We start from the raw sequence: 20,319 nt of genomic DNA on the forward strand, positions 1-20,319 counted from the left end.
CAGCAGATAATATATGATATTGGGTGGCACTTATAGCTGAGTTAAAATTAATAAAATTAATACTGTTTTATTTCTATTGTGTAGCACAAAAATAAAGAAAAGAAAAACTATTATCAATAACATACTATTTGTTTAATATTTTATTTTCCTTTGTAATCCTCATTAGCATTTCACTATGTTCCCTAATTCAGTCCTTTTGATAAGTGTATGATGCTGGTGTTATTATCTCTATTTTACTGAAGACAAAACTGAGGTCTAAAGTGGTTAAGTAATTTATTCAATATTTCACAGTCAAGATTTAAACCAATGTCTTCTCATTTTCAGTTCCAGACTCTTTTCCAGGAAATTCCAGCCACACCCAAATAATAAACCAAAATGCAATTCTGAAAGTACCATCCCCAGTTCCTGGATTCTGAGGCCTGTGTCCTGAGAAGTGTATCCTGTTTTAGGAAATTCATGCTGGGAGAGATTTGATGTTTTCAAAGGTAAACACACAATGAAGCAGTCCGATTGAATTTCCCCCTGGAGGTCATAGTAGTTTGTTTTTTTTTTTCAAGCTTCAGGCTTGAATTTTATTTTAATAAGAACAAAATGTGATATATGAGACCCAGGAGGGAAGTGCCTGGATTCAGGTCTCCGGATAAATGATGGCAGAGAAGCTGCTAGAACCCTCATCTCCTGCTTCCCACCCCAGAAGCCTCCCCATGCCCAGAAGTCTCAGACCAAAGACAGTAATTTGGTAACATGCATGTGACTTCTTGAGGAAAGTGCAGTTAAAAATGCTTCTAACATGTGTTAAATCGAGATAGTGCTTTGCAACCGTGGGACATAAAGGGAAGTCCCAGGTGAGGTGCCAGGTGCAGCTCATCGGCACCGCCTCCTCCCTGAGCAGCCTCAGAAACACAGCTGGACAGCCAAGCAGTCATTTCTCTCCTCATGTATGTTTCTTTGCAAGATAGACAATACCAAGCAGTATTGTCCACCAGGACATTCCGCATTAATAGAAATGCTTTGTAATGAGCGCTGTCCAATATGGTAGCCCGTCATCACATGTAGTTATCCAGTGCTCGAAACGTGGCTGGTGTGACTGAGGAACTCGACTTTTAATTTTGTTTAATTTTAATGAATTTAAATTTAAATCGCTACGTGTAGCTAGTGGCTACCATATTGGACAGCATAGGCCTAGACAGGCCACGGGGGAGCTTATCCATTTTTGAAAAAAGAGAAAAAGAAGGAGAGAGAGAAACAGCACTTTCGCCTTCCTGAGCTTCTGCTGCTTTGGGGCTGAGTTGCTGATGGAAGTACACACCGCTGGATTTAAATCTCAAAACCATATTCAGGTTTTCTGACACGTTCTTTTAAACTGAGGTTTAAACCCATAGAAAGTACAAAAAAAGAAAAACAACATTCCATGAGTTCTTGGGTTCTTTTTCAGCCGGGTTCTTTCTTCTGCCTCACCTCTTTAAATCCAAACAGCAAAGGAAATGAGCTGAGAGTAGGGCTGTGAAATAAAATGCTGGATGCCCACTTACACTTTAAATGAACAACACATAATCTTTTGGAATAGGTATGTCCCCCATGCCAGATTGGGTATATGTTATAATAAAACACTACTAGTTGTTTGTCTGAAATTCAAATTTAATTGGCCATTTATATTTGCTAAATCTTGCAACCTTACTTGGGAGAGGGGCATATGCTCAGCTTTTTGGAGATCGGCAGTGCTCTTTAAGCATCAGAGAGAAGAGTAGTGCCCATTGATAGCAGGGGAAGTCTGAGAGGCTCTAAGTTCATGAGCAAGACAGACTATGAGCCATCCTCACAGGATGTCAAGATGGAAACTTTGCACCAGCACTCTAATTACAAGTGGTTTGCACAGGATGCTTCATCTACTCAGCTGGAGAGAGTCCTGGTGGTGTCAGTGAGATCTGGAAGCTCAAGAATTATCAAAAAGTCCTTAAGTCTCATGTAACCACCTGCCAGGTCAAGAGACAGAAAATAACCAGCTCCTGCAAAAGTGCTTCTCATTCTCTCTCCCAACCACTATCCCTTCCCTTTCCACCAAGATAATCCCTATGTGGACTCCCTAGATTTCAGTTATGCCTGTTTGGGGGAATGGATGTAAATGAAACCCCACACTGTGGGGTTTTCTGTGGTGTATGTTTGTTTCTGGAAGGAACAGAAAGGCATTGGCAACCTCTCATCACCTGATGCTGTCATGGACGGAAATCATCCCCACGGGTTTTCACTCTCTGTGGACTGTTTCACTTATGGCTCTCGCTTTCCCCCGAGTGGTAACCTTTTGTGGTTCAAACCACAAGTCTGGGTATTTGTCCCAAGCTGTCACTCCTCAGGGGAACCTGAACTTCCATTCTGATCCTCCAGCCCTGTGATTCTTTCCAAAGCTCTTACGATCATCTCAGTCTTCCCGGGAATCAGCAAACTCATGGGATGAAAGCCACCCCCTCCTGGCTCACCTTCCTGGGTTTCCTTCTTGTCTCGGCTTTTGACTCCGTCATTCTTCACTACTTTGGGAATCTTTATTTTTTATTTATTTATTTTTTATTTCGGGAAATTATGGGGGTACAAACATTTTGGTTGCATGTTATGACTTTGCCACATCCCAAGAATCTTAATGTCTTCACCTTGATTTTTGTTGTAGTTGTTGTTTGCCTCTACTAGATGTTCTCAGCAATGGAGCCTACCTGTATAATCTGGTCTGCTGTTTCCAGTAGCAGATTCCTCAATATGTGAGATCTCCATTCCTCTTATGAATCAGGGGCAGACTGGACACCCAATCAGCCACAGATCTGGATGTACGTATACCAGAAAAAGGCAAATTTCTGGGCCCAGCAAAAGTTCTTTAAGGCTCAGAGGATGGCATGAGTTTCACTGGAGTGTGTATAAAGGAAGTGGTGGTGGTATTTGCATGTTAAAATATGCTACAATGATTTTCTTAAATCTTGTTCATAATGTGAGGTCATGAGCTTTTTAACTTTTCTCTCAAAAAGAAGAGTTGACTATTATTATTGCATCACACATTATAATCATCTTGTCAAAAACCCATTTGTTAATTTAACATTCACTTAAATTGAGTGATTAAATCCTAATAGACCAAGACCCTTTCCCTCAAAATATATTCTTGGCTTTACCTAATGTTATAATTAACTAGCTAGCACAATTAGGTTGTTGGCTGAATTTAAAAGGGATGTGCAGTAGTTAAAATGACAGCCTCATTGAACAGTTTCTACCCACGCACCTCCCATCACAACAGCAGAAATGAAAAATGTAATATTGAGGCATCTATGATATGAGCTGAAATATTCTTTGTTTGTTCCCATATCTTGTGTTATGATCCTGATTTTAATAACTTTCTGGCTGAATCACTGAGAAAAGCATCGACATGTTTTTCATCCAAATTTCTGAAAGCATATTTTATTTTTTCCCCTCTGGACTTTAATTTTCTTCCTGGCCTTTGTCAGTAAGGAAAGGTTGTCAATAATTTTATTAGCCCTTATAGGCAAAAGGTGGAAAGAATATCGTACTGTCTGTGCAGTGTGTGGATGCTGTGATATGGCCCAGTAAGTAATTTGTCAAGTTATTTTTAGAATATGATGTATTTTCTCTAGCACCCTCAATATCAAATTCCTCTGCTTTGAAACAGTATCACAGAATTGATTTAGCTAAGAAATTTTACTGATTAAATTCATACTCCATTGCCTTTTCTTATAATAAAGAGAACTTTAAAACTACTAGAATATTGACTCCAAAAGGGCATTTTCTGCCCTTTGCCCATTTTCTTCACTGGTGTATCCTACATGCCTGGTAGTGGCTGGCATAATAGTAGCCTTTAGTAAATATTTATTGAGTGAATGAATGAATAAAACCGTAGAACCATAGAATAGTAAAGACTGGGTGGATTTCAGTGATCATGGAGGCCAAATTCCTATTTCACAGGTAGGGTAATTGTCAAGGCATAGATTGTCAGGTGACACATTCAAAGTCAGAGATGGCGGAATGGTGGAGAAGCATCCAGAGCTCATATCTTATCTCATAATATTAGCCTAGTGCTCTTGGCCTTCTGCTCTCGTAAGTCCAAAATCTAATGTAGTCCTGATTTTGAAACTGAGCCATGTCACACAGCTCCCAATCCAAAGAAGTATTTTCTGTAATCAGCAGTGAGGGAAAAATGCACTGTTTCCCACCACATAACAGAAACACTGTACTAACATGGAGTGCTCAGCAAAAATTGTTACAAAGTAGATTAAGCAAGTATCAGGATGACTACTGGGTGGGAAAAGTGCCCAGCATTTTCTTGGGTGCCTCAGGACTTTCTTTCCCTGAAATGGACAGAACAGACTGGCCCTGACTGCTTTAGAACTGATTTATCTGTCCTACAGCGCCCTTTCAGTATTTATAATAATAAAATCCCTCCTAGTGGAAAAGTTAATATCATTGATATAACATGGGTTGTATGAGGGTGCATGATGACAGTATGACAGTGCATGATGACGGTATGATGGTGCATGGTGACGGTATGATGGTGCATGATGATGGTATGATGGTGCATGATGATGGTATGATGGTGCATGATGATGGTATGATGGTGCGTGATGATGGTATGATGGTACGTGATGGTGGTATGATGGTGCATGATAAAGGTATGATGGTGCATGGTGATGGTACTGTGCAAATGTGATTCATTTCACTGTGAATAGCAGTGATACAATGTGAAAGCTGTGCATCACTCATTGGGAAAGGATTTGAGGCAACACCACAGGGTTGGCAGATGTGGATTTTCATGCAAGAAAGCTCCTATGGATGAAATACTTATGCCAGCCTAGAGCAAGCACCCTTGTGAGTAACCTCTAATAAACTCATCTAACTCATTAAACTGGACCTGTCTGAGTCATTTATAACATTGGTCCCTTGGTACCCTCTCAGTTTGGGAGATGGTTATTCCATGTTGCCCAGGGATTTTCCCCAAACAGGAGGCAGCCTTCAATCCTTAACTCTTTTAGAGTCTGTACAGAACCATCCCAACTGAGGTACACCTTTCGCTGGGGCTGCTTTTGTTTGGTGAGAGACATAGAGGCCTGGCCACTCTGCCTGATGTAGAGCAATTGGACAAGACATACTTGGCAACACTTTGAACTCAGTTGAATTCAACTTAACTTCACCATCTGCTCAGTCATTCTTCTCTCTTCCACTGATGTTGGTCCCTGATAAATAGCTTTTCCCTCAAACTCTTTCTCCATGCTTGTTTCTGGAGAATCCCAATTTTTATAAATCTTTTATCTTGTTAACTCCATCTCTCTTAAAGAGTTAGCATTTTTTAAATGCCATCTTTTAGGACTACTGTCTCTCTAAAACCCAGGTCACCAGCACCTTTGTGCTGCCACCAGGTTCCCCACCACCCTATGCAGTTCACACTGAAATTTATAGCCTGAGTTCAAATCCTGGCTCTCCCACCCACTAATTCAAAGAGCTAGGATTTTTCCATTGTATTACATTGTCCCAATAAAATTCATCTCTTTCAAATACCTTTCCTTTAAACTTCATTGTTATCATACAGACTGATCAAATGTTACAGTCTGAATGTTCATGTTCCCCCCAAATTTATATATGGAAATTCTAATCCCCAAAGCAATGGTATTAGGAGGTTGAGCTTTTGGGAAGTGATTGGGTCATGAGGGTGGACTCCTCATGAATGAGATTAGTGCTGTTATAAAAGAGGCCCCAGAGAGCTCCCTCACTTCTTCCCCACAAGGATACAGCAAGAAGACAGCTATCTATGAATCAGAAAGTGGGCCGTCACCAAACCCCAAATCTGCTGACACCTTGATCTTGGGCTTCCCAGCCTCTAGAACTGTGGGAAATAAATTTATATTCTTTGTAAGACACTCAGTTTATTGGTGTTCTATTTATTGCAGGCCAAGCAAGTTCAGATAGCAAGTTAATCCAATAAACTAACCTCTGCTATATTGGCTTTGCTAATACATCATTGAACTAGATCATAAACTCTGTCAACATTTCCTCCATGTCTTTCCCTCTTTTCCCCTTGCAGGACATGATTCAAGCAATATTTGTTGAGTACCTGCTATGTTCCTAGTATTGAACATAAATTATATTTTTAAATTCTATCAACAACTCTATATGATAGACATGACTCTTCATATTTCCTAGATATTATATTACCCATTGTACAGATGATGACACCGAGGCTTGTAGACGTGAGAAGACAAATCCAGGCTCACACAACTGTTAAGTGGCAAATCAAGATTCTCATCTGGACCTTCTAACTCCAAATCCAGGGCTTCTTTATGACCATAAAAGAGAAATAACAAGTACTCAATATAGTAGCTGAGGGCCTCTCAAAGGGAGTTTGAATAAAGCAAGACATGTTTTGGAAGGCTGGGCTTTGGAGACTCATGCCGGTAAGTCTGAATCTTGCATTGGGCAAATGGCACAACTTTTCTGACCTTGGTTTCCATAACAGTAGAGTGGAGATTATAATGTCTCTGCCATACATTTGCCATGAGAGTTAAACATGATGAGTTAACATTCCTTGCACAATGCCTAGGACATCAAAATGAACTATGGTTATAATTATTAGTAGCAGTAGTGTCAGCTTTTACCTGAGTACATTACTCAAATCAGACATTGATGGTAAGGGGTTTGTTTACCCATGGGAACAAGAGGTCCAGGAAATGTAGTCCATCATCCTCTTTCTCTACTGTGCTTTTAATCCCAACTGAAACATCACAAGTGTAATTTAACGATGGGTCCACATTTCAAGTACCCTTGGAGTTAAAACAGCTCTACTTAAAAACCTCTAGTTAAGTGTGGAAATGGCAGACGCCCATGGACTGTATGTAGCTTTTAGCTAATCTACTTGGCAATTTATAACCACTTAATTTCCCAGCTTTTGCAGAAAAGTCAGGAAACATTCCTGTTTTAGAGAGTCCATTTGGAGGAAATGGTGCTGGCTTAAGCACAAAGACATGCTGTATCTAGAATGGTATTTCTGTCTAATGTAATAATAAACATTATTTCTAATAGACTAATAAAATACCCATTTTCCCTCTAAATGACATTTAAAATATTTACATGTTAACTATAACTTTTATTTAGTTTAGTAGCTGTTGTTTTTCTTAAAGAATATAACTGTAAATGTATAACAAAATTAGTCATGAGAGATTGTTCAATTACTGTATGTCTCTTTTCAAATTGTAAATGTTAAGTGATAGCCACCCCATTGCTTGAGACCACTATTCTGGTCATTCATAAATTCACGCAAATTCCATAAGTTTTGCTGATGTTGTCTGCAGGTCTTCATGCTAGGATTATAATTATAATAGTACATTAGTAGTATTTCATTGAAATTTTATATTTAGATTTCAATAAGCCATTTGACAAATAGAGATTCCACAGGGAGGAACAGGTATAACCAGAGGGTAGGCAGGATCACACTTTTAGGGGAGAGGGTCAGATTTAGGTAGCTAATTGCCTAGCCAATGTCTAATTACCACGTTTTCTTTAATTATATAATTAATTATTCAGGTGTGGGGGTGGTAGCAATGTTCCCAGCTAAAATATTACACCTCCCAGCCTCTCTTGCAGATAAAAGTGATTAAACAAACAAATCCTATTCTTTGTAGTTACAGATACAGATCTACTACCAGTTGGGTTAAAATTACAAACGTTGTGAGTGAAATGACTCAGAAGATAGAATTCCTTATCACTGTAGGTGCTGAATTATAATAGGCTTGATTAGCAAGAATGTTCTAGAATTGTGCTACCACTATGGCAGCCACTTGCCACAGGTGACTATTTATACTTTAATTTTGATTACTTCCACATTTGCACTAGCTACTTTTCAAGAGCTCAGTAGCCACAAGTAGTTAGCAGCTACTGAATTGGGCAGTGCAGATATGGAATATTTGTATCATTGTAGAAAATCTACTGGAAGGCTCTGTGGTAGCCTTCTTACTCAGTGTGATTCAAGGGCCAGCACATCAGCATTACCTGCGATATATATGTACAGTAAAATAATATCCATGCACCAGATGAAATGCCACGGGATTCTAGGGGGTCTTTCCTGGATTCTTTTTTTGAAAATTGTTTTTCCTCGTGATTATAGTCTCAAAGTAAATTTGGTTATATCTTTTGGTGATTTTTCATTTCCCTATTTGCTTTATTATGAATGGTAAGTACATTACATAGAGAATTGAATTATGTCATTGCTGTTGTTTAATATAAAAAAAATAACTCCAAGAGAGGAGTAAATGAAACCATGTGAAGTGCTCTTCTAGGTCAGTGGTCCTCCTCCTTACGTAAGGTCACAGGGAGTTAGAAGAGGTGAGCATTCAAAGAAACACACCTGTTTCAGTGACTTCTGCTATGTAGCAAATTATCCCCAACAAGTAATAGTTTAAACAACGTGTTCATGATTTTATTGTCAGCAATTCTGGAAAGATACAGCTGAGTAGTTCTTGCTATTAGGTATCAGCTGGCATGCAGTCACTGGAAAGCACCACTAAGCTGGACATCCAACATGGCGCATGTGGCTAGCAGTTGGTGCTGGCTGTGGGCTGGGAGCTGGGCCAGGACTGTGGGCTGAGGCACCTGACATGACTGCCCCAGTGTTCAGTCTCAGTTAGGTAGATTTCTTGCATAGTGGCTGATTTCCCTCAAAGTGTGTGTCCCAAGAGAACCAAACGGAGACCACACAACATTTTCTGACCTAGGCTTGGATGTTACATGCAGTGGCTACCACACTACAATCTGTTTTTTACAAAGGAGTCACTATAGGCAGCAGAGATTAATGAGGATGGGGACATAGACCTTGCCTCTTATGGGAGATGCATCAAACAATTTTAGGACATATTTTAAAGCTATACAACATGTAATAAGTGGAAATTGAGCTCAGGCATCCTGACTTTACTGCCAGCACTCTTAACCTTCATGCATGTTAGATTTTATATCATTTTTTAAAAGCAGAGATATCCTTCTGCACATTCTTTAGACATTGGGGGGTAAAAAAGTAAAATAAGGCAGATTTTAAATTACATAGAAAACATAGTAGTTAAAAAACTCCTTACGAAAATCTGTGCTAATCATCAGAGTCAGTCCTAGGGAACTTGCAAGGGAGACATGATATTTCTGGCTTTTCCTTTTTGGTTGTACCTCTCCCACATTCAGACTTCCATCCATGTTTATCTTTCCCTTGATGTGGCCTCTCCAGTCTTGTGCTTATCTTTGCCCCAAATGGTCTGTGGCTCATTCCACAAAATCTATCTCCTTTCCTGAATGCGTCATTGAATACTCCCCTTTCAATTATTCAAATTGCAGACATCACACCTCCTAAGCATACCAGCATTTTAATGAAGACTTACAAAAAGGACTTTGAAGATGAATTGCCAGACATTGAAAGTGGTAATAGGGGAGATATTTTGGAGTTACTTGTGTGACCTTGGGCAACTTGCTTAACTTCTTATTTTTCTCATATGTAAAATGAGAAAATTGGACTAGAATATCTTTCTTGACCCAAACATAATTCCAAATTGGAAACTTTTGTGTGGCTAGAGATACCATAGTCTATAAGGGCAACCAAAGAGGTTCTAAAGTCCCTTACACCCTGTCACACAAGCATGCCACCCTATGCCAGAGACAAGATGGCTCGAATGCAAGCAGCCATATGGGTACTTTTCTCATACACTGTTTTAGATAATCAAGCTCTTAGCGACAGGTCATCTTAGAGCATCTTTTCTGCTTCCGAACAGCTACTTTGTGGTCATAATAGCTATCGCTATTTAGAACAAGGTAGGGAATCATTTTCTCATCCAATTGGACACCGTTTTTCTAATGTTCTTTCTATTTCGGATGAAAGGTATCTTATCTTTCTTTTAATTTTGTAGAGGAGCGAGTTAGGTCTTCTTAAATAAAAAAAGCACGTAACTACATTTCCTTTCATTATTATAAACTGAATCTTGAGTCACATGACCATTTCTAAAGGACATTCATGCCACGAAACTTAACTTTCTCTGTGGTATATGTAATGTATAGAGGACACGCACATACTAATGTTAGCATAAAGATGAACATAGTTACCATTTATTTAGCACCTGTGAAAGCCAGGCACTGAGCTATGTACTTTTCATTCAAACCTTTGAAAGGCAAATAATAAGTAATGAGACCAGGATGTTCACTCAGGTCTGTTTGATTCTACAGCCCAAGTTTGGACAAAGAACATATCTTTTTATAAATAGACACTGGAGATAAAATTACAGATTAGGATTATGCTGTGGGTTGTTTTGTGAGTTACTTATTATATTTCAGAAGCACTGGTGATGTGGCCACTTGTCAAAGCATTGAACTACTCTTGAATCACAAGTAATGGAATCCCTTTTGTTTGAGTTTTTTGACCATTATTTTAAATATGTGCCAAAGGTCTTGGTACTGTTAATGAAAGAATGTAGATACCCTGTGGGTAGATGGAATGGGGAAAACTGGTACTCTAGGTTTGACAATTGTTAATAAATTCATACAAATCTTAATTTCCTCTGTAAATAAGGTGATGTTCTCCAGGCATTCTGCAAAGAGAAAATAGGATTGTAGGGGCCAAACTAGAAGAAAATGAAACCTGAAACTGAAAGAATATAGGAGATGACAAAGGAAACAGACATTATTCCCAATGCCTTCTGAGTAAAAAAAGATCTGCATGGCAACCAAAGGAAGGAACCAAGCCTAGACACTCACTTAAAACAATACTCCTAAAGAATTAAATAATCACTAAACAAGCCTGTTATTCAATATTTCGGTATGATATTAAAAAGACATCTGGACATCCATGTGCCTCATGCCAGATTTTGAATGATAATTTTTGTTAACAGTGGGAAACAAAATAAAAAATAACATAAAAATTATGAGTTAATGCTGTGAAAATAAATAAAAAATTAAAGGATTCATAATTATTTCAAAATATTAGCTATTTGAAAGCAATATAAAAGGCAAAGACTTTATAGTTTTTATTAAGAGGAAAAAAATTAGACTAGAGAGACAAAGAAACAATGGCATAAAAGAAATGAAAAGTTATCAAATATAAGCATCAAATTGAATACTAATCAATCCCAAACCACAATAAAATGATATTTTTCTATACATACATAAAGCACCGAGATTGTTGAGAATATGGAGAAAATGTGGAGAATGTGGAGAAAATTTGGAATATAGTTTGAGTATTCTTCAAAAATGTTGAGCATAGAGTCACCATATGACCCAGCAGCTCATTCTAAATATAAACCCAAAAGAAATGGAAACATAAGTCCACACAAAAAACTTGTACGCAAATGTTCTTAGCATCATTAGTCATAATAGCCAACAATGGAAACAACCTAATTGTCTGCCAACTGATGAATGCATAAATAAAATATGGTATATCCATATTATGGAACATTATTCAGTAACAAAAGGATTGAAGTACCGTCTATTAGCACATGTGCAGTACATGTGCATGTACAATACTTTCCTAGGACTCCCATGACAGAGTACCACACACTTGATGGCTTAAACAATAGAAATTTATTTTCTCATAATTCTGGGGGCCAGAAGTCTGAGTCAAGGTGTTGGCAGGGTTGGCTTCTTCTGTGGCTTCTCTCCTCCTATCGTAGTTAGCTGGCTTCTCTTTCCTGCGTGTTCAGATGGTCTTCCCTCTGTATGTGCCTGTGTCCTAATCTTTTCTTTCTTTTTTTCTTTCAGAATATTCTAGGGGTACAAACGTTTTGGTTTAGAGTAGTACTCCATGGTATACATATACCACATTTTATTAATCCACTCATGAACTACTGTGGTTGATTCCACATCTTTGCAATTGTGAATTGTGCTGCAATAAACATTTGGGTGCAAGTGTCTTTTTGACAAAATGACTTTTTTTCCTTTGGGTAAATACCCAGTAGTGGGATTGCTGGATCAAATGGTAGATTTACTTTTAGTTCTTTGAGGAATCTCCATACTATGCTATAGCCCAGATGAGCCTTGGAATCATTATGCTAGGCCAGTCACAATGGACCACATCTTGTATGCTTCCATTTCTATGAAATTCCCAGAATATGCAAATCTATGTAGACACAAAGTAAGTTAGCAATTTCCTAGGTCTGGGGAAACAGAAGTTGAAGGGAGGATATGGAGTGACTACAACTGCTCATAAGTACAGGTTTCTTTTGAAGGCAATAAAAAAAAATGGGGATGGTTGTATATGCAGGTGATTGATATGATATTTGAATTATATCTTAATAAAGATGTTAAAAAATACTTAAGTGTGCCACCAATAAAATATTCTATATTTTCCAAAATATATCTTTCCCTTTTGAGCCCTCCTTTTGCCCAATAATAGTCTACCTTAGATTGACTCAAGTCTTTTCAGCACCAAATTCAAGAAATTTAGGATTTCTTTCCTTTTCTCCCTAAAATTTTATCTAAGTCCCCAAGGCCTCACACAGATTATTGGCAAGACCTGGTCCTCGGTTGGTGTGGTTCGTGTGCTCATGTGGGCACCTGTTGACATTGCTATCACACCACCAAGTCCTTGGGTAAAAAGCCATAATATTCCAGCTGACCTCAATTGGCCCCAGATTCTTGTGTCTCTGCTTCAGTCCCCTACTGCCACCCCTCACCCCAGAGCAAGTCCTAGCAGACATACTAGCCATCCCTCCCAGATGTCTTTCATCCTCTTCTTAGGGCACAGGGAAGACACCTGTCTCAGGCCTTTCTCCTCCAATACCCTCACCACCAGGGTGGCTCAGAGAATCCCAGAAGAGCCAACACTCTTAGTTCTATCCTAAGAGATGGTACAGACTCCTCAGTTCTCATATCCCCAAACTTTTCTTTATTCTATTGCCTTCCTCAATTGAGGCTGATGACAGGCTTTGTGGCGAGGGGAAGGGAGCAGAGTCTCTTCTCAACTCTCACTAGTGTCTAACTTCTCTGGTCCAAAAGGCTGTTTTGTTCTTCTTGGCCTGGGGTAGGGAGGGTTGTGGAGGGGAGGGTTGCTGTCTCAGCAAGTATCCATTTAATATCCATATACTCTCTATGCCTAGGCCAAGGCTTTTACATTTAGCAGTCTCAAATATGATGCTTATGTTCTTGTACCTGGCATCCTGTCGTATCAACTAGATGTCTTACACTAGGTGTCTTGCTTACATGAGCTATGTGTATTTTCCATATAATGAAATAGTAAATAGCCACTAAAATTCATCTTGTAGAACAATATTAAATGATATATAAAGTAGATTTCAATTTTGTAGAAAATTATACATTATATCTAATAAAAAGACTAGATAAACATCCATTGACAAACTCTCAGTGATTATCTCTAGGTGGTGAGATTAATGCATGGTTTTAATTTTATGCTTGTTTTCTGTTTTAGCATTTTCAAAATGTTCTAATGAATATGCATTGCTTTTATAATAAAAAAACAAACAGAAAATAGAGCTAAATGAGCTATAGCATTTTCTGACCCCAAAGGGCATGTGACAAGGAAACATTCTTCTCTGGGGACTCAGTAGGAGGCAAAATTCATCCTGGGGCTGATTCAGGAGCCCTTGGGACTCCTCCAAGCTTAAAACTATGTAAATCTGGGGTTCCTGATAGAATGTTCCCTGAATAGAGCAAGGACAGTGGTGGGGTGTGGGAGGAGAGCTCTGAATAGGAAGGGAACCCCCAATGCAATATTGAAAGTGCTAAATGAATAATAGAACAGCCATTGCCTGCATTACATTACGTTTTATAATGCCATCTGTGACGATTTTCCGAATATAACTAAAATGAAGACTTTGGAAGACAGAGACTATAAATTTTTCAGAAGGAAGCACCAAAGAGAAATGGAAAATGTGAGGAATAAGATGATTCCAAATTGCATGGCTCCAGATGCCTCTAGAATATATGACAGAAACAATAGTAAAACATTTGGACTCTAGCATCCTAATGTAGTATTAAGAAAAACTCCCCCATACCCATGTTGCCTTAAAGAGCAAAACCAAATCAATAACCAACAGAAAGGGTCCCTCCAATTTATAGCCTTCTTCCCCAACTCTTCCTCCTACTGCAGTGTCCCTGCTCTTTCTTCTGATAATTAGACTTATGCCTAGAATTTGTCTAAGGTGACATTGAAGTGATTTGGCTTCATCTAGAAAAAGTTCTAAAGATTATTTTTAGCTTTCCTTTCTAAGAACATTAGAAATGCCATCCCATGATGGACAACGATGTCATGCCACTCAGTCTTTCTCAGTAGTACCCAGGCCTGCTTTATGGGAATTTATGGCTTCTCTTTGCAACATCACATGCAAAAGAATTAAGGAAATATATTAATGCTAGATTCCTAAATTTCCTTAAGAACTCATTTTGAAATTATCTTTCAGAAAATTATCCAAACCTCTGTGCATACAATTATGTGGCTAGAGTGAACCATCTTTGGGGACAATAACTTTTAGGTAGCTGTACCTGTCACAACACAAATTAGACTTGGAATCACTAAATCTACACTCAAAATTGTTCTCCTTCATTACCAGTTTGGACAAGTCTTATAATCTCTATGAATCTCTATTGTCTTGTTTCTAAATGGGAGAAATAATTTCCACATTGTCATATAATTAAAAATTATATGAAGCATTTAACAAATATCAAACCCTTCTATCTATTTATTATGCACTCTAAAAAGTAATATTTCTCTACATTGTTTTCTGAAACTCCACTTTTTAAAACCTAATGGAAGTATATTATTAATGAAATAAATACTGTATCAATGGGAGTATAATGTTCTCCTGCTGACAAAAATTGGTCCCAATACTCTCTATTCCTCAAAGATCTGGTGAAGAAGTTACTCTATCCACTTAATCTTCAAAATTACATGGATTTTTTTACAAGATCCTTCATTAATCTTTATCTTTCCAGGTCATTATTCTATTTCTTTTTATTTCAAAATATGAAGGGCATACAAATGTTTTTGTTACATGACTTGAGTCAGGGCTATAAATGTGCTCATCACTTGAATAGTGTTCATTGTACCCGTTAGGTGGGTTTTTGTCTCTCCTCTCCTCCCCCCGACCCCCTGCTTGACTTCCAGTGACTTTTGCTTTCCTCTGTACACATGTGTGCCCATTGGTTAGGTGTCTTCTTGATAAAATGACTTCTTTTCCTTTGAGTAGTTCTCAAATAACTAAAAATGGACCTACCATTTGATCCAGCAGTCCCCTTGTTCTATTTTAATGGTCCATCTTCATGTAGGAATTCTTTATTTGCTATGATAAACCCAGAGTACTCTTGGGAGACAATGGGAAACATTTTCCAACTCTGGCAATACCCTTATCCATAAGTTCATATCAAAATTTAAACATTTCCTGAGTTTTAACTATTATATATGGGAAACTTAAAATGAGGATTTGGAAGTCAGATTGAATATTTTTGTTGTTGCTACAAATTTATCACCCTATCCTTGGTCAACTTTAATCATGTCTTAGAGGCCTACTATGTTTCCCACACTCTGCTAAGGATAAGATCCTATTAAAATAACAGAGACAGTATCCCCGTCTTTAAAGTTTATGATCAGAACCAGGATTGGAAGGTATATTTTACATAAGAAACACGAAAGGATAAACACTTGCCAGAGAATGATGAAAGATGTCGTTAATCCTGGGCCAGCCATCACTCCCACTTCTGCGCTGCCGCACAGCAGTGGGGATCGTCTAGTGCCACAAGACTTAGGTAATGAAGAACACAAATTCCTGTAGACTTATGAACCTGAGAATTTTTATATAGAATAAGAGTTCCTCTTCATCATGACTTTTTAAATATTTTCCTTCTAATACCATGCCCCGCATCCTGTAACAAGCAATAGAGGTCATTGCCAGAAGGGGAGAGAAAGCATTGGTGTTTGCTTTGTTGGTATAATCTGGGGACTTGAAGGTTCCCTGATAGGTGGATACCTGTTATTCTGGCCAATCACATTTCGAGCAGCCCCAATCAGAATCAGGGTGCCACTGATGCCTTGGTGCCAATGATACTGATACTCAGATCCCCCTTCCCAGTGCCAGCGTCTATACACAAGACAAACACCCGAGGCACACAGTTCTGACCAGAGGGATGAGAAACTCAGACATTCTCTCTCTGGCTAGATGCTTATCTTGCATAAGACTATGAAATTTTCTGATTTCAAATAGGATGTGGAATTTCTCCAAGAATACAAGGTGTTCGTGTTTTAATCATTCTCAAAGATACTTTTCTAGGGAACAAAAGGGTGGCCAATGAAAGCCAAACTGAGAGTGAGAAGGGATGGAATGGGGGGGGGGGTTGAAATACTCTTACTTGCACAACTCCAGTGCCCTCATTTCAGTTCTTCACAGGCCTCTGCAGCCCAAGGTAATTGGTGTAATTAATGCTGCCTCAGATGGAATGGACTATGCATACTATGCACAGGTGTTTAGAGAAGAGAGACCTCAGGTGGGTTAGTAAACTTGGGAGACTTTCATGGAAGAGGTAGGACTTCAGCTACCTAAAGATAATAAAAGGTTTCAGCAGCATGGAGAAGTGAGCAAGATATTCTTCAGCACAGATCTAAGTTAATTCACATGAAAGAAACTTAAGCTTGTTTACAATGTCTCCTTCATTCTAATTTTTTCCATAAGTTTTTGTTCCTGCACCCACTGATACAGAAGGAGAACCAGGACACAAAGATAATGAACTTATTGAACTGGATTTTTAATTCCTAACTGCAGGCTCTTTATTTAGCCAAGAAAATAAACTTTCAGTGGCTAATTTAAATGTCTCTTTCAAAAGCCACATGGCTTGTAAAGTCTTTACTTAAAAAAAAAATCATATTATAAATACTCTACCTGTTTACTTTTTAAATTAATCAGTATATTCAAAGAAAAGAATCAACATTAGAATCTCAAGCTAAGAGTCTAATTTAGAATAATGGTCATATTCCCTCGATAGTAATCAGCCACTGCTGTCTTATCTATTTTGCAGAATTTACGGCTTATATGTTTCGATGTTGCTATGGTTATCTCAGCTTCTTCTCTTCGGTCTGTTAACAATGAATCTTTTAGAGATCTTGTACTCCTACAGATTTTTTTTTCTACTTCATGATATGAATCTAGAATCAATATGTTTCCTTCCACTTCAGTTGTTTATGAGAATATAAGCTCTTTGAGTCAAAGCCTAAAAGAAATCTTATTGAGGAGGGGGGGGGATAAAGTGGGGATGATTAAAAGGTACAAAAATAAAGTTAGATAGAATGAGCAATATCTGATAGCACAACAAAGTGACTCAACAATAAGCTAGGGTATACTTTAAAATAAGTAAAAGAGTGGAATTGGAATGTTCCTAACACAAAGAAATGATAAATGTCTGAGGTGACGAATAGCTCAGTTAGCCTGATTTGATTAAGTCACTTTGTATGACTGTACAAAAACATCACAAGTACCCTATAAAGATAGACAACTAGTCTGTACCCATAATAATTAAAATTAAAAAAAAGAAATATTATTGTGGATAAGTTTGAATTCTAATACAGATGGAAATGGTAATTCCAGGACTCAGAAACAAAGACTCAGAAACAAGTCCTGCTCATGTGGTAGGAGATGCTGACTTTGGTGCCCCCCCTTGAAAATGATTTGCCTCACAACTATTCCCAGTGTGAGCCTCTCACGCGTCTCATCTTTCATCTGTCTTAGGCCAGGAACCTATAACTTCATTCTCTCTAGGGTCTCACCTCAAATGGAAAAAAAAATAAAAACTCACAATCATGTGTCTGACTGCAGAGCCTCAGGGAGACAGCGCTCAACACATGCTATCTGGACATGCGGGATCACGAATTACACATCGTCAGCCATCATGGAAGTCAAGGAAGAAAGTGTTCCGAGGCCTTCCTCCTACTGGTTGAGTCACACTGACTAATGCTAGTGAGACAATGCTCTGAATTATTGTTACAGCAATCAATGTTTAGAATGTTTACATTGAAGTGTCTGGTACACAGCAGTGGTCCCCAGTCTTTTTGGCACCAGGGATCGGTTTCATGGAAGACAATTTTTCCATGGACAGGGGACGGGTGGAGGGAGTGGGGAGAGTGGGAGCTCAGGCAGTGACGCGAGGGATAAGGAGAGGCTGTAAATACAGATGAAGCTTCACTCGCTTCCTGCTGTGTAGCCTGTTAGGAAACAGGCCACAGACGCCCGGGATTGGGGCCACAGGATTAGGGAACTAAATGAAGTCAGTCAGAGACAATATGGAGACAATACTGCATGTTCTTATTTATATGCAGAATCTGAAACTATTGAACTCACAGAAGCAAAGAGCAGAACGGTGCTTATGGAGCTTGGTTCTTATGGGGAGGATGGAGAGATGATGTTCAAAGCATATAAAATTTCAGTTGGACAGGTGGAGGGATTTATGATTTCTGTCATGATTTTTCAGTTTCAGTTTACAAAGCTATATTTCAAACTGTTTCTTCCTACGTGCTCTGGTGCCTAGGATATGCGTGACGTTTGTGGTTTGAAAAGAACATTCTACCGAGGATGTACATAATTGAGTCAAGGAGGATACAACTCTTTTTAACTTGCATTTACATTTTGCTTATAAAAATAGAGCTATAAAGGAATATTCTTTCTCCAACTATTTATTTCAAAATGTATAAACAAATCTAGGTTTCTAAAGGAAATGTTTAACAGTTTTTTTTCATGGGTGATAAAATGTTTTTGCTCTTTCTTGAGTTAACTTGAGCATTTCTCAAGAACTTTCCACTCTTTGTATTGACTATCCCTGCTAACAAAATGAGATGTGGTCTCCCTGGCACATGTCTTTACTCTCATTGCTGATTCCCGTAGTGACTGGCAAAGCACAATGCTCATCAAATGATTATTGAATTGAAAATGACTATTTGACCATCTTGGCTGGCTTGAGACACATGACAGGGATGTAATTGTATTATAAACTCTTAGTGAGGTCTCTGTGTCCAGGGGTGAAAGGTCAATGTGAAGCTGTTTCCTTGCAGCAACTCTCAGGACAAGGATTGCTATTGATTAATTTATAAATTAGAAGCATGATTTTTTTCTAGTAAATATTCATGGGAAACATGTGTAATAAATTAGAGCACTTATGCTTATTATCTACAACCCACGTCGTTTCATAAAAGGACATAGAGTGACTTACCAAAATATTTATACTATATCTGTCTATTTCAAAGAAAGAATCCTAAGTAGAAAAGTGGCAAGTATGTGGGAAAAAGGTCTCCTTGCAGAGGAGCAAAAGACAAGGGCTTGGCATAGCCTGGCCTCTGATAGTAGGTTATTAGTGGTTCAGTGTAGTTGGCAGCAGGGTTCAAGTGGGGTCACAGTACAGGTAGGGGTGATGGAAGGAGGGGAGTACACAGAGTAACTAGAGATGAAGCCTAGGAGATAGCATGGCCAATGCTAAACAATGTGGACTGAACCTGTAGAAGATAGTGAGAAGCCCTCAAAGGGCTTTAAGCAAGAGAGGGAGAGAATCAGATCTCCATTTTTAGAAAGATTGCTGTAGCAATAAAAATGGTACATTGAAGAGAGAAAACACTGGCTGCAGGAAGATACAATGATGATACACTTTTACATCAGTCTATATGGGGAATAACTAATGGACTACCACTGAGGGTGAAAAGGTCAGGGTGGATATAAACTTTTAAAGGAACGTGAACCAACAAGACTTGGCCACCAGTGTAGATGGGACATGTTGCTGGGGAAAGAAAAGTGTAGAAAACTACATGGTTTCGAGCTTAGAAGGTAGATGGTGGTGTTATTCACCAAGATTAGGAATATAGAAGAAAGAGGAAGATAGTTTTCAATATGCTGAGTTTCTTGAGGTGGAGGAGAAGGGAATGAGAGTGTAGTAATTGAAAATATTTCAAGTCAGTAGTATGGAGCATCACTTGTGCTCTGTACTGTTCAATGTTGTGATGGACCTTGGTTAACAGTGGAGTTTAAGGAGAAATTTCTATAAAAGATCATCATCCAAGTGTTTATGAGTATATACAGATTTGATCATACTCTCTGTTTTTAAGAAGAGAGTAACAAATGCTGTAAACACTGTTTTTGTGGTTCCCAGATCTGTGCCAAGGGGCCCTGGGATGCCACAATGAATACACAGAAAAATTGAAGCACTTTTGACATTTTCAAGGGAAAAAGCAACATCTGTCAAATGGTCTTGAACAACTAATATCAAGTTGCCTGGACTTAACTATTTTATAAGTTAAACTGTTAAGTAATACTTTTGACCTAGGGACACAGTGAGAGAATT

The sequence above is a fragment of the Microcebus murinus genome, chromosome 8, assembly GCF_040939455.1.
Source record: "Microcebus murinus isolate Inina chromosome 8, M.murinus_Inina_mat1.0, whole genome shotgun sequence".
Lineage (NCBI taxonomy): Eukaryota > Metazoa > Chordata > Mammalia > Primates > Cheirogaleidae > Microcebus > Microcebus murinus.